Source organism: Cryptotermes secundus, unplaced genomic scaffold (assembly GCF_002891405.2).
Source record: "Cryptotermes secundus unplaced genomic scaffold, Csec_1.0 scaffold905, whole genome shotgun sequence".
Classification (NCBI taxonomy): Eukaryota; Metazoa; Arthropoda; class Insecta; order Blattodea; family Kalotermitidae; genus Cryptotermes; species Cryptotermes secundus.
Window position 1 is genome coordinate 63,200 of NW_019737397.1, and position 13,112 is coordinate 76,311.

Below are 13,112 nucleotides of genomic sequence, written 5' to 3' on the forward strand. Positions count from 1 at the left end.
CGTTATTGCTGCACAAATTATGTCATTAATTACCTAATGCTCCTCCCCACTCTCTCCAGAAAAATGACGGGATAATATTCCGATCAGGCCACGACCGCTTCGTTCTAAATATTTTAATCCATTCCACGTCCTGCCATTCGACTGGTCCAGCTGCTGACAGTGCCGTAAAATGAGCCCATAAAAAATCACTAAATGCATCACTTTTGACAAGTTCGCTTTATGTGGAACATGCTTTTAGTTGGATTTCATTTTATGATGCTGCCCATGGAAAAGTGCCCTTGGAGTTGGTAAAATGTCATTAAATGGAGCGAGAAACGAGTTTATGTACGAGATAATGACCCTGCGGTCTAGGGTAATCGTAAAATGAAACGTTTTCTTAAACTCCGTCTGGAACATTCTGAGTTTACGCCCACCGTCAGCGTCTCAATATTCACACATATAAATGTGTTGCGGATTTCGTGAAGGTACATACTTTGCTGTACACACCTGATGTTAAGCGGTGACTCTGTAAATAACGACCGTTTCTATGCAACGGCTCGGTAAACACGTTTCCACGACAACTACTACGCACGCAACAATTGAGTTACTTTTGGAAGCGAGGGTGTTTCTGTGCGGTCCGTGTTGAGATGTTAAAAGCAGGAAGGTAAGTCTCAAACAGTAAAATATGGTCACGAGTCCAAAGGGACTCGGACCCGAGAAAGACTGCGCTGGCAGGGTCAGCAGCATATACAAAAGACAGAACCGTCCTCTCGTCAGAGAGAGCGCCCCACGAAAACAAGACCGTCAACAAAAACTGTCAAACAATAATGAATATCTGGTCATGAGCCCTCAAATGGGGCTCGACACCAAGACTTACTGACTGACCGTCAGTCGCAATGTGACTTTGACTTGGTTGACAGAGGCCCTGTATATATATATATATATTGAGCATGTAAAATGTAAATATCTTTTACATTATTACAAATGCCTTGCTACTGCAGACTATTACTCTGACAAAAGACAGACCCGTCCTCTGGTCAGAGAGGGCGCCTCACAAAAACAAGACCGAAACTGTCAAACAGATAAATATCTGGTCATAAGATCCAGATTGGGCTCGATACCAAGACTGACTGACTGACCGTCAGCCGCAATGATAATTTGACTTTGACTTTTGAAACTAGTTAGTTGCAAGGATGCTCAGCTGAAAGTGCGACTGTAAAGAGAAGACTTTATGTTTGTGTAATTCAATGACATTTTTATTTAAAATCCGTTGCCAGGAAACGGCTAATGGAAACTGTAACAGACTGAGGACACTAGTCTGTGTGTGTCAGTGATCTGTGAAATGTAGTTCCGAGTGGTGTATACAAGTGGTCAATAGATCGAGTCACCTATCCGAACCCCGTCTATAGTCACACATATTATGTGATGTTATTAAATTATAAACAGTGATACCTAGACTGCCATACAGGAATATTTCATTGACCGTAAACAATTTATCTTGGGAAAGGTGACGTGCTGAAGGCACTGTCAGAGATCTTCCAGAGTTTGAAAGAGACAGCAATGTATGCAGTTTGACTGTGCCTTCAGACAAAACTAGAGGGGCCCAGAGCAAGACGTTCCATCTGCTCGCTGTATTATTAAGCGCACAGTAAATTGCAAGGTGGGTCCTGCCTGAAGACATGCAGATATGCCTTGTGCTTTACTACCTCCTCCTTGCCACCAGACGCAAAGAAACAATTCACCATGTCAAAGAGTGGGGAGCAAGTAAGGGTAGAAACGAAACAAAAAATAAGCTAGCACGGAAATAATGTCCACTAATTATAGTGTTCTCTGCAGTAGACGTGTCACCAAGTTCGAGCGAATGAAAAGTCTAATTGTCTACATATGAAGATATATGGTAAAATTGCGTGTTCTTTTAAGAGACATGCAAAGACCTGGAAATAATGTCGCCCTAAAAAAGAAACGACATCGGAAAGTACACATCAATGAAAGTTGTGTAACCATTATTATTAATGTTGGATAGAATAGTTTATTACAAAGGGTAAGGCTTGTTTTGTGACGATAAAGTAACGCGCTTCTATTTTGATTTGACAGTCTTTGTGGTTTCTTTGAATTATAGAGGCCAGCATGTTCAGTGGTTTTTATGAATATATCGAAAGAAATTATCACGAAAAATTAGTTAGTAGTTACATTATGTATGATCTTGCGTGCAGACATAATCTGATAAAAATGCGGTCAATTATTTTAATGTTGTTAGACAGACGGAGGCGGTGGGCCGGTAAGGCGTCAGTAAAATCATTAACATATTTTCAACTTTTTGTTGGGCATGAGGTTCTCACGCTGGTGGCAATGAAAAATGTGGTCCTTGGGTTCTAACGCCATATGTAGTTTGGAGAGAACCCGACGTTTCGGAAACACATATCATCTGTCTTCAACGAAGAAATAAACCAGCTGACGCGGTGAGCAAGCCGAACCACACTTCGCCCTTGAAAGTGGGAACGTTAAGTTCGTCCGAAATGTCGCACGCCCCCAGAAGCACAGAGATTCCTGTGAGCTTGTAACAGTTGATTTTTACTTTTACGAAACATGTAATTAGTAGGTAGGGCTTAGTACAGTTTAACAACAGCGGGGCCCGAACAATTGAACAACACTAAAGAGTCCTGTTCATCAAACAACATAACCATGACGTGGCAGACACTCAACTTCCTTTAAAGAGAGGCAGTGTAAAGGGCACAAACCAAATTGGTTCTAGATTTTAACAAAATATTTTTAAACCACACTTTTAAATAAACTAATTATAATAATTTATAAATATTTTAATGTATTCATGCACCTCGCTGTACTTAAAGGCTCAGATGTTATATTCATGGCAGTGTAATGATACTGTACGTATGTATGGATACTGACCAATCACAATGCAATAGTGGTTTGTGCCTGTATTGATATATCCTCCTGAAGATGGTCTCTAAGGCCGTAACATGTCAAGGATGAAAGAGTAAAAAGAAAAACATTTATCAGTCACACTGGACGGAGCTGATAATCTTTTATACTATTGCTACTGTGACGGACAAGGATGTACCAAGTCAAAGGTAGGGCATACATTAAATACTGTCACGTGACTGTGTGACTATAGACGGTGTTTGAATTGACAATCGGATTTATTTGGTACTTCAACACACAATTCGTGACTACACTTTAAAAATCATTATGACACGAAGTCAGTCACGGTCTTCACAGCGCTACTTGGTAACGGCTTTGCTCTGAACATTAGAACCTGTCTGGATGTTGTATAGAAGAGACATATCTGTGTTCCCTGACGGGAGACTAACTCCGATCCTTTGGTCGTCATTCCCGTAGCGTAGTCACTGCACTGAGTTATCTATACAAAGTAAAAAACAAACAAACTCCGTGGCCTGTAGTCCGCAAGCGAACTATACCGACCGAGCGACCGCGGCTTGTAGGCGAAGTTAGTGCCAATTTTAACGGATAGAGGATGTCTCGAGGTCAGCGCAACGAATCCCCACGGCCGTTAATCTCGGTTTTCTAGACCGGGGCCGCTATTTCCTTGAAATATCTCAACAGTTATCCTCACGAGGCTGATTGAACCCCGTTCCAGAACCACTATTTCTCAGAAAATCTGACCACTAGACCACAGATGCGGTCGTGCATCTGTGCGAATTATTAATATTTTCATGTCGATGTATGAAGTATAGTATACTGTATGAAAGTGACGGTTTGCGATTGAATATTTGTGCATGTTATTCGTGGGAGGTGACGTTAAAAGTTATTTTTAGATACTGGAAAGGAATACGGGAGAAAACAAAGGAAGCTAATAGTACAAAAGCTTATGTAACAAGTGATGAGACTTCCTGTTGGATTCTCCACGAGTGTTACATTAGTACATGGTATAAAATTATATTTAAAAACGAGTTATTTTAGCTCGTATACATGACGGTTTCCATACACCTATTTAAACATTCATTTATATTCGCATATGCCTGCACTCTGCCATCTGCTAATTTTTATACCATGGCTCGAAGTCTTAATGTAATTAAGCTTCTACCGCGAACCGCAGCTTCATGATTCCGTGTTCTTTTGTTAATTACAACTCGGTTCTGTTTCGGCTTTTAGTCTGAGTAATGGCGGCTAGTCTCGGCACCTTGATGAATCGCTTTCTCTAAGCGTGGTTACAAGAAAATAACCAGGCTCATTACGGCGCAAGGGGCTTCCATTTTGTAGCTCATAAATTGACAAACGATCTGCTCTGCAGGGAAGCCACAAGTGTTCCTGTAGTTTCTCCTCTCTCTAACGGAGTTTGCAGGCCTGCAAGGCGAGTCTATTGTCGTTTATTGTTCGAAGTCTTCAGTAAGCGAGCCTAAGCGGACAGACATCGCTCTTGCGAACAGTTACGTTCCTGGAAGCGAGTTACGAAGGCGAAATGTCATATTGCTAAGCAAAAATAAGTAATAACTATGCTATTAAAAATTATAAATTCAAAATGTAATACCATAAATATAATTGTAGGTAATTAATTATCATGTTCCGTCTAACGCAGATAACATATAACATTCAATTTGTTTTATTAAAATCACAAAAGTTTTCGGCCATTTTATCTGGTCATCATCAGGTGAATACTACAAATGCTTAAGAAGTGCTCTATTGAATTGCAAAAAGCTTTACCTCCATAAAGATAATTCTGGGTAGTTTCACAGATATAAATAACATTAATTGCTCATAATCATCTTTATATTTATTTTCAAGTACTATAAAATAAAGCGACCCCTCTTTTCTAAGAAAGAGTACCTGGAAAAACAAGACGTTCTTGGATGAACTAATCGCCTAGTTTCCTCTTATACAAGATGGCCCCCAAAGTAAACAGAACAAAAATAAGGGAGAGACAGAAACGGACAGTAAGGTGATCTCATAGGGCCGCGCCATAGCTCAAGCGGTTAGTCGCTGGCTTCCCACCGCGGCGGCCCGGGTTCGAGCTCGGTTCTTGTCAAGTGGGATTTGTGGTGGACAAAGTGGCGCTGGGGCGGATTTTCTCCGAGTACTTCGGTTTCCCCTGCCAATCTTCATTCCACCAAATTCTCCATCATCATAATCACCCAGGGCAGGCTACAATAGGCCAATCAGTGACCGCCGTGCCGAGTGGACCCAGTTGAACTCCACCCCCCATCAAGCGAATTAAAAAAATAGTCCCTGGCTTCCCACCGCGGCGGCCCGGGTTCGAGCTCGGTTCTTGTCAAGTGGGATTTGTGGTGGACAAAGTGGCTGTAATATCTTCTTGCTGGGTAAGGCGGGTAAGGGACCCACTAATTGAAGACGAATTCCTATGCTCAACAATTATACAAAGTTTTTATTAAAAGAAGTAAAAGATGTAGGTAATATATACAGTATGTATACAGTACAGATTTTCGAAGAAGTCTCCTGCTGTTTTTAATCTTACTGGTATTATATATTAAACTTTAAGAAGAAGGCCAAAAAGGGTGGGGGGAGTCATGAGTACAGAGTTTAACAGTTCAATTGTGTACGTGCAGCATAGCGCGTGGGCGAACCAAAAAAGTAGACTCTCTTCTCTTCAGCTTGGGGGAACATGTTATCGAAGTGTTAAAAGGTCAGGAGTTGATAACATGTATCAGGCTTGCGACAGACGGTTTCAACTGTCTCATGGAGCACCCTCTTGGCTAACATAAAAATTACACATTAAAATAGTATATAGTATGATCAAAAGTCTAAGTGCATATTACAATATTACATGGCGCTGGGGCGGGTTTTCTCCGAGTACTTCGGTTTCCCCTGCCAATCTTCATTCCACCAAATTCTCCATCATCATAATCACCCGGGACAAGTACAATCTTATAAGCCTCCTTTTGTTTCTTAAAGATAAGAAAGTAGGTTGAGACTAGACCTCACCTCGTATTCCGGCTAATACGATAATGATTTCCCAGTGTTCCACAGGACCCAGAGGGTCAGTGTTTGGACAATTCTTTTTTGTTTCATATCCAGTCGCCTTATTGTAGCCCTCAGATTATGTTATTGCCTCTGTTATCCTGCTATGGGCTGGAGTTCCACAAGACACGTGTTTGTGTGTGTATGGGCAATGTGACGCCTCTCTGTCTGCAGAACTTGTTGCCTACTCGGCTCACTTTTCCACTCGGAAGACTGGAAGCAGTGCGTTCCTCTCGTACATCACTGAATTTCTACCAAGCTACACGTTGTCATTTCTCAGACGATATTACGCCTACTGACCATTAACGATCGTCATAAGAACATGAAGTAATGGGAGCTATTTCCTGTTGCAGGTCAAGCGAGGATGACTACTGTCCCCCAGAGGACGTGGAGTTCATTCAAGAGGCAGTCCTCAAGGTGCTGAGACAGATGTACTCCCCAGTGAAGCTCACCCTGGCTTACAAAGAAGAGGAAGCCGACTGACTCATTGATGTGAACCCACCCACATTGCTGACCACACATGTCCGCCAACAGAGTGCTCCAGAACCATTTCAGTAGCTATACAAATGGCCTACAACGTATTTTGTAATACATATCAGCGAATTAATACGAATACACACGAATTAATATTATTTTTAAATGTGTTTTGTTTTAGTAGAATTTTTTAGTCGATGTGAATGTTTCTGTAATAAGCAAGTGAAATGATAATCAGCTTTCACGACAGCATAGATACTACATGGCTTGAGATGAAGAAACTGAAAAGATTTGATTGGAAGTTTATTTTTATATGACGTAGGCCTATATGACAATAGATAAACAACTACCTCAAATATGTAGCCAGATGCTGTTATTTTTATTACTGCATTTTAATAATAGTTAATTATTACATATACATATCATATTTTTCAAAACAGGTTACATCCAAACTGCAGTCATTTTCACGAAAGTTACAAGTGCATTGACCATGACAAAGGATATACGGTCATACTGACAGAAAAGTCTCTGAGATGTTGTTTCCGAACATGGCGATATGTGTTTGTCTTTAGTGTTTGTTTAATTTAATATACATTGCTGAAAGCAATTATGGGAAACCATAATTAAGAGTTTTCACTTCAATAATATTGAAAAATAGTCTCTCTGAGTTTAATCATAATTTCTACAGTCGCCTGAAAACATATTTATGCACAAAACAACTTTTTTTGGAATTAAATTTCCAATTACTATGTTCTGTAACATTCTTGCAAATGTTGCAACGTAACTCAGGAAGTTGAAATACGATTTCTTCTTAAGAAGAATTCAATTTGTCCTATGTAGACCCTTTTCGATTACGACTATAAATCCGAATTATTTTGCCAAAAGTTCAAGTTGTCTGAACGATACACTTGTACCAGTTTACAAAAATAGTATTCACATAGCAGTCAGTGCTATAAGAAGCAATCTGGCATACAAGTTCCAGAAATGCAACATTAATTTCGTTCACAAATTGGCATCATTTTCTGATTTCAACGTAACTATGTAAGTCCCCCTGTACTCACTGAACCACCTATATTTATGCAATAAAACTAAGACTAAATTTTATTTGTCAAAATTGTCCATTATAATTAACAGACATTGAAATGTCTTTCCGTCTCTTGAAATAAATAAGACAGAAATTGGTGTATTTGAGTACACCTCCCCTTAGTTGCAGCCACGAGAATGAATTCTGGAACTTTATTATGCCTTTTCAAAATCAGGTTTGTTTTCAGGTATCTTCATGCCAATAGCATCAAACCCTATTTTAAATCGAGTTATGGAACAACTGGGAAACATTCTTATTCTTGCTGTTTTCACAAGCACAATAAAATATTGCTCTAGTTACATGTAATAGGTTTAAGATTTTTGTTTCGTGTTTTACTTTATATTTTAATTTATATCATTTTGTCATGACAGTCTTAAAACTAAAGATTAATTAAATTGTGTAATCAGTAGGTGTTAGGTGTACTATGTTTAGTAAGTAGAAGTACAAGTTTTGTTGTGTTCTCAGCTGCTGTGTGAGCCATTTTGTGGTCTGTCTGTTGTGAGGTTTGTAACAGCTAAATCAATTATATTAAACTGAAGTAGGAAAAATTTTTTAAACCTTCGATGTTATTTCAGTTTGTCAATGTATTTCTTCTTTCTTTTTAAATAAAAATAACTTTTGCACTATATTGCTCATAATTATATGACACTGCTCCAACAATCCTTGTATTTATAATGACTGCAGGTAGTGACAGTGAAAAACCTAGCGTGGAGAGGCCTGTATCCACATCCCCAATGGTACAAGAATTTTGACTCTTCACAACACTTAGCAGCACGTCATTTCCCCGAATCGATTTTTAAAGGTGTTTTCCATACATGACTTTGGTCAGGAGAAGTGACTGCAGACAGTTTCTGCAAAGATGATTTCAGCCATTGCACTGAAAGTGCAGTCTAACGTAATTCTAATACACGTGGTAAGTGATGATTACAAATTTCTTAGAATTATCTATGAGCTACATATACTTAATGGTTGAATAGAAGAGAATTCCAGCCTTCGCCCTGTTACATACTGATTCTAAAGCATCTCTGACGGTGTGTTGTCATCGAATAATGACTGACGTAGGTCGTCCCTTCATTTCACAAGCCTATGTTAGTCAACCTGGGAGAACCTTGACTAGCCTAGCCAGTCCAAGTGTTCCAGGCTCATTACAGTCCAGCCTACATATTCTATCCTAGTCCATTATAAAGGGCTTAGCACATCATTCACTAACCTGACAAGCAGGTTTGATCTAAGTCTATTAGAATCTACCTGTCAGCCTAGCCAGCTTGAGAGAGCCTAGGCCACTACAGATTGGATCAGCCTAGCCAGCCTGAGAGAACCTAGGACATCACAGATTAGCCTAACCAGCCTGAGAGAGCCTAGAACATCACAGATCAGCCTAGCCAGCCTGAGAGAACCTAGGACATCACAGATTAGCCTAACCAGCCTGAGAGAGCCTAGAACATCACAGATCAGCCTAGCCAGCCTGAGAGAGCCTAGGACATCACAGATTAGCCTAACCAGCCTGGTAGTGTAACCGCTCACTTCCTTGGGCCCTTTACGTTGGTCGCCACTCTCTCACCGCTCACTCCTTTGGGTTCTGTTTACGTTGTGCTCCACTTATCGCCGTCCTCCCTCTTCTCGTAGATGTCGAGAAGTTAGATGGAAAGGGAGAATTGTGGTTGCTGGAGCTATTACGCGAGAGCAGGTAAAGACGGGAGTAACTGGGTTCTGTTCAGTAATCTGTAGAGCTGAGTTCCTATCCAGGGTCTTATACGGGTCTGGCTCGGACAGGGCAGGAAGAACACTTCACTACAATTACACACCTCTTTAGACCGTTGCACTTAGTAGTCCTTTAATCCCTTCCAGCTTTCTGAATACAACTGAATTTATTAATACACTTAATTTGGACTTTACTTATGCTACTTTACGGAAGGGCCGTAGTTGTAAATTTTGTGTCCGACTTGCCGAAAGTTGTGTCAAGACTCCTCGAGGTGGAATGCCCTCTCTCTGAATCCTGAGGTCCACGAACCCCAGACTCCAAGAGAAATCCACTCCTCCACTTCTGCCATTGATTAAGTTTTCAAACTAGGAGGTTCCCTAAATTTTGAATTCCCAATCATGTTGCTCTGCTATGTGATTCTGACAGATGCTGACCTAACGCTAAGGTTGACAGCCCCTTGATGCATTACGATCAGGGTGTGAGGCTCCGGCCTTCCCACTTCTAAGTTATCGCTGTCCCAAGCTGTCAGCTCTCAAATTCCCAAAGACTTTCCGACTTTGCTGAAACTGCCAGCATTCCAGGAAATTACCAGATGTTACTTCCTGTCCACATAGCAAAACTTGAACTATGTCCCTTCCGCGTGTAAGAGCTGGCTATCTGCCGGATCTCTTTGTTTGTAATTTTGTAATCTTAACTTAATACAAATTTAATTTACACACAACAGTCCTCCAGTCAGAATGAACGGTTACAGTAGAGCCTAGGCCACTACAGATTAGATCAGCCTAGCCAGCTTGAGTGACCCTAAGATAAGGCAGATTAGCGGATATTATGGGAAATGTGGACGTATAGATGAGTGATTCCTTCTTCAATATGGTGCTAATAGAGACACCTCTTTATCTATCCGTAATATTGCCAATATAAGTGCCTCCCTGCCTAATCCTGTTCTTCGTAGACGCCTCAGTGACTAAACTCTGGTTTGCGTGTTCTCCCTCTAATTTACATTTACGTCTGTCTAGTCCCCGGCCGGCTGAGATGCCAGCGGGACTTGATTCTGCCCTGATCGACGCCCTCTACCATTCTTCTCGACAAACTACAGGCCGATTTGTATACTCTCCAGCTTATATAATTACCATTTACTACTTTCCAACCCGGTCTGTTCTCCTATCTAGGCCGTAGCAAACATTGTAACCGGTACGATCAGGTATAGGTCCGTTTGGTTTCTGTCCTGAACAGACGCCAAAGTGCTCAGTACCCAAATTGACGCTGGCGTGATAATGCGTCGGTCAGTTTGAAATTCGATTTCACTTGACTGTCATTCCTCGGCGACCGCCAGCGCGAACACACCGCGACTTGACTACAATTCGGCCACCTGATTATTCCTATCAAGCCTGGAGGTGTGACTATGTAGACTCCGGCATCTGCTCACCTCCAAGCTGCGTACACTGCAGCCTGTGTAGTCTTCAGCTAGTTTATCCCACCTATCCTGTCTATGGCCTTCCTAGACGCTGGCCTGACTAGCTCTCTCTCTCTGCCAATACGCCGACCAGCCTAGATACTACACACCAAACTGTCTATTCCCCTAGTGCAGGTATGGCAAAATAGTAATCCTCGACCAGACTAGACGGCAGTCTAACTTATTTCCGGCCTGCCGTAACGCCTGTCTGACTGCACTGCGGACGCCGGTTCTGATGCCAGTTTTGGTGCTCGCCTACGAAGGCGCCAGTCACACTCGGCATCAAGCAACCCAAACACTGGCAATAGTCTCCGGGCTGTCTTCAATTTATCTGACCAGCCTACATGATGAAGTGCCTATCTCCAGCCTAACTGGACACAGACCTGTTATTTTCTAACCTCTTTCGTCGCCGAGGTATCTTGTCTCCGGCTTCTCAACGTGTAGGCCTGCCCAGTATCCTGGCTCACTAGACGCCGATCGACGAGTCTTGTCAGTCTACAAGCCGAAGTACCTAGAAGCTCCGAAACCTATATGCTAACTTAAGATCCTAGACGTCGATTTGTCTAGAGAAGGCGTCGTACAGCACGGACACACACAGACGCAGGGCTCAGTAGACTCAGTCAGTCTGGATCTAGCATCCGGCGTGACAAGATGCAGTCCTGTAAGGCACTGACCTGTCTAGTGCCATCACCAGGAGAGGCAGCATGTTGACAAGAAAGTATACGTAGCCTCTGGCCTGTCTAGATGCAAGCCTGTTTTCTTTTGTCCTCATTAGACAGAGGGCTATCAACCGGTACCTCATACATATTCGAGGGAACCCACGAAACTTGTTAAAACCTCGTGAAGATTTGTATAAGGATTAGACGCACTAGAATGAAGCCAGATATGCTGATAGTTATACAACAAAATTACTTCCTCCGGACAATTCGTGTAAGCCCAGGCGTCATCAGCACAAGCTTCATTCTCCAAATCTTGGCGACATTAGTATTCCTGCCGCGAGACACGCCTCAGTCAGGATTCTCCTCACCACCTCCGCTTCCAATCATAAGCCTCACCCGCCTTTGGGGGAACAACAACCCTTTTCAACCCCTAGCTGTCACGCCGCATCTTCCTTATTTCGCTTTGGGGGAGATACTTAGGAAATACTTGGAAAAGAGAGGAAATGGAGGTCGTAGATAATAAATGCTGGGAAATGACAGAGTCTCACGAAGGGGTAGAATCCTGCAGAAGAGGAAAGAGGGGATATAGAGGGCAGACTTTTTATTCAATTCTGTAAATTCAATTTTTTTTTTGGGCAAAAATGGACCAAGTACTTTCACAGCAATTGCATCATTTCGGAGCTATTCACAGCCATTTCGTCTCAAAACATGTCTTAAATGTCTCTGACGGTGCGCCGTATCTTGAGTAGGCCACCTCATGGAGAGTCTTGTACACGTATGTTGGACAAGATCTCCGGCAAAGCAAACTCCGTGGTTTTAGTCCGCAAGCGAACTATACCGACCGCCGCTTGTCGGCGAAATTAGTGCCAAATTTAGCGGATAGAGGGTGTCGCGTGGTCAGCGCAACGGATCCTCACGGCCGTTAATCTCGGTTTTCTAGACCGGAGCCGTTATTTCCTTGAAATAGCTCCTCAATTATCCTCACGAGGCTGAGTGAACCCCTTTCGAGACCCACTACTTCTCAGAAAATGTGTACTGTATTCCACAAAAGACAAGGAATTTTTTGATCAGCTGAGCAACTGACAGTTATGTTCTCCATGAACATAGTCATATACCTCAATCTGATACGGATGGTATACCACAGGGGCGGTTCTTCCTTAGGGGCTGATGGAGCTCAGCCCCACTCAAATTTCACTACAATTTCATAACTTTATGTTATCAAATGATTTTCTTTATAATATTTTAATTTGAACTTTAGATGTACCCCTTAACGATTTCGTGGGGAACTGGACAGGTTTGAACGACGCATGGGGCCGGGATCTCTAAGCCCAATTGGAGCCACTTTACAGGAATCAACCTGCTGCAGTAGAACTGATACAACGTGTTAAAATGTAGAAGGGATGTCACGCGTAAAGCATTCACCATTGGGCTTGGGCTGACTAGCCCCTTATACATGGAACATGTTACAAGATGCGCGAACTGTCCTGTATCAGTCTGACTAGAGTACAGATAGCTGCACGGGGAACTCCTCTAGTAACATTGACTTCTCAAAGCAACGTAACTATTATGACGCGCACCGCTCTCTGAAAGACTATTGGCCGAGATGGGGGTGAGAAGCATTGCAGAATTGAATGGTCAGTCTTACCATTTGTCCGTCGCGAAAAGAAGAAAGTGGTTGGTTATTTACAATAAGTTTATCAAAGTGAATTCTTATTAGGACTGTTAGCCTGTATTTAAATCAAGTGTCATTGTGAACCTTAATTTTTCTTTATATATTATGTTGTGTACCGGAGTGCGTTATACTTCATT

The 13,112-nt window shown here is 42.0% G+C and overlaps 1 long non-coding RNA gene across 1 annotated transcript; it reads left to right on the top strand.

The window, feature by feature from the left end:
• The first annotated feature begins 481 nt into the window (after positions 1-481).
• LOC117282781 lies at positions 482-8,114 on the top strand. Its single transcript, XR_004513652.1, has 2 exons — positions 482-643; positions 6,285-8,114. It is a non-coding gene; the product is annotated as an uncharacterized LOC117282781 (long non-coding RNA).
• Positions 8,115-13,112: the final 4,998 nt, after the last annotated feature.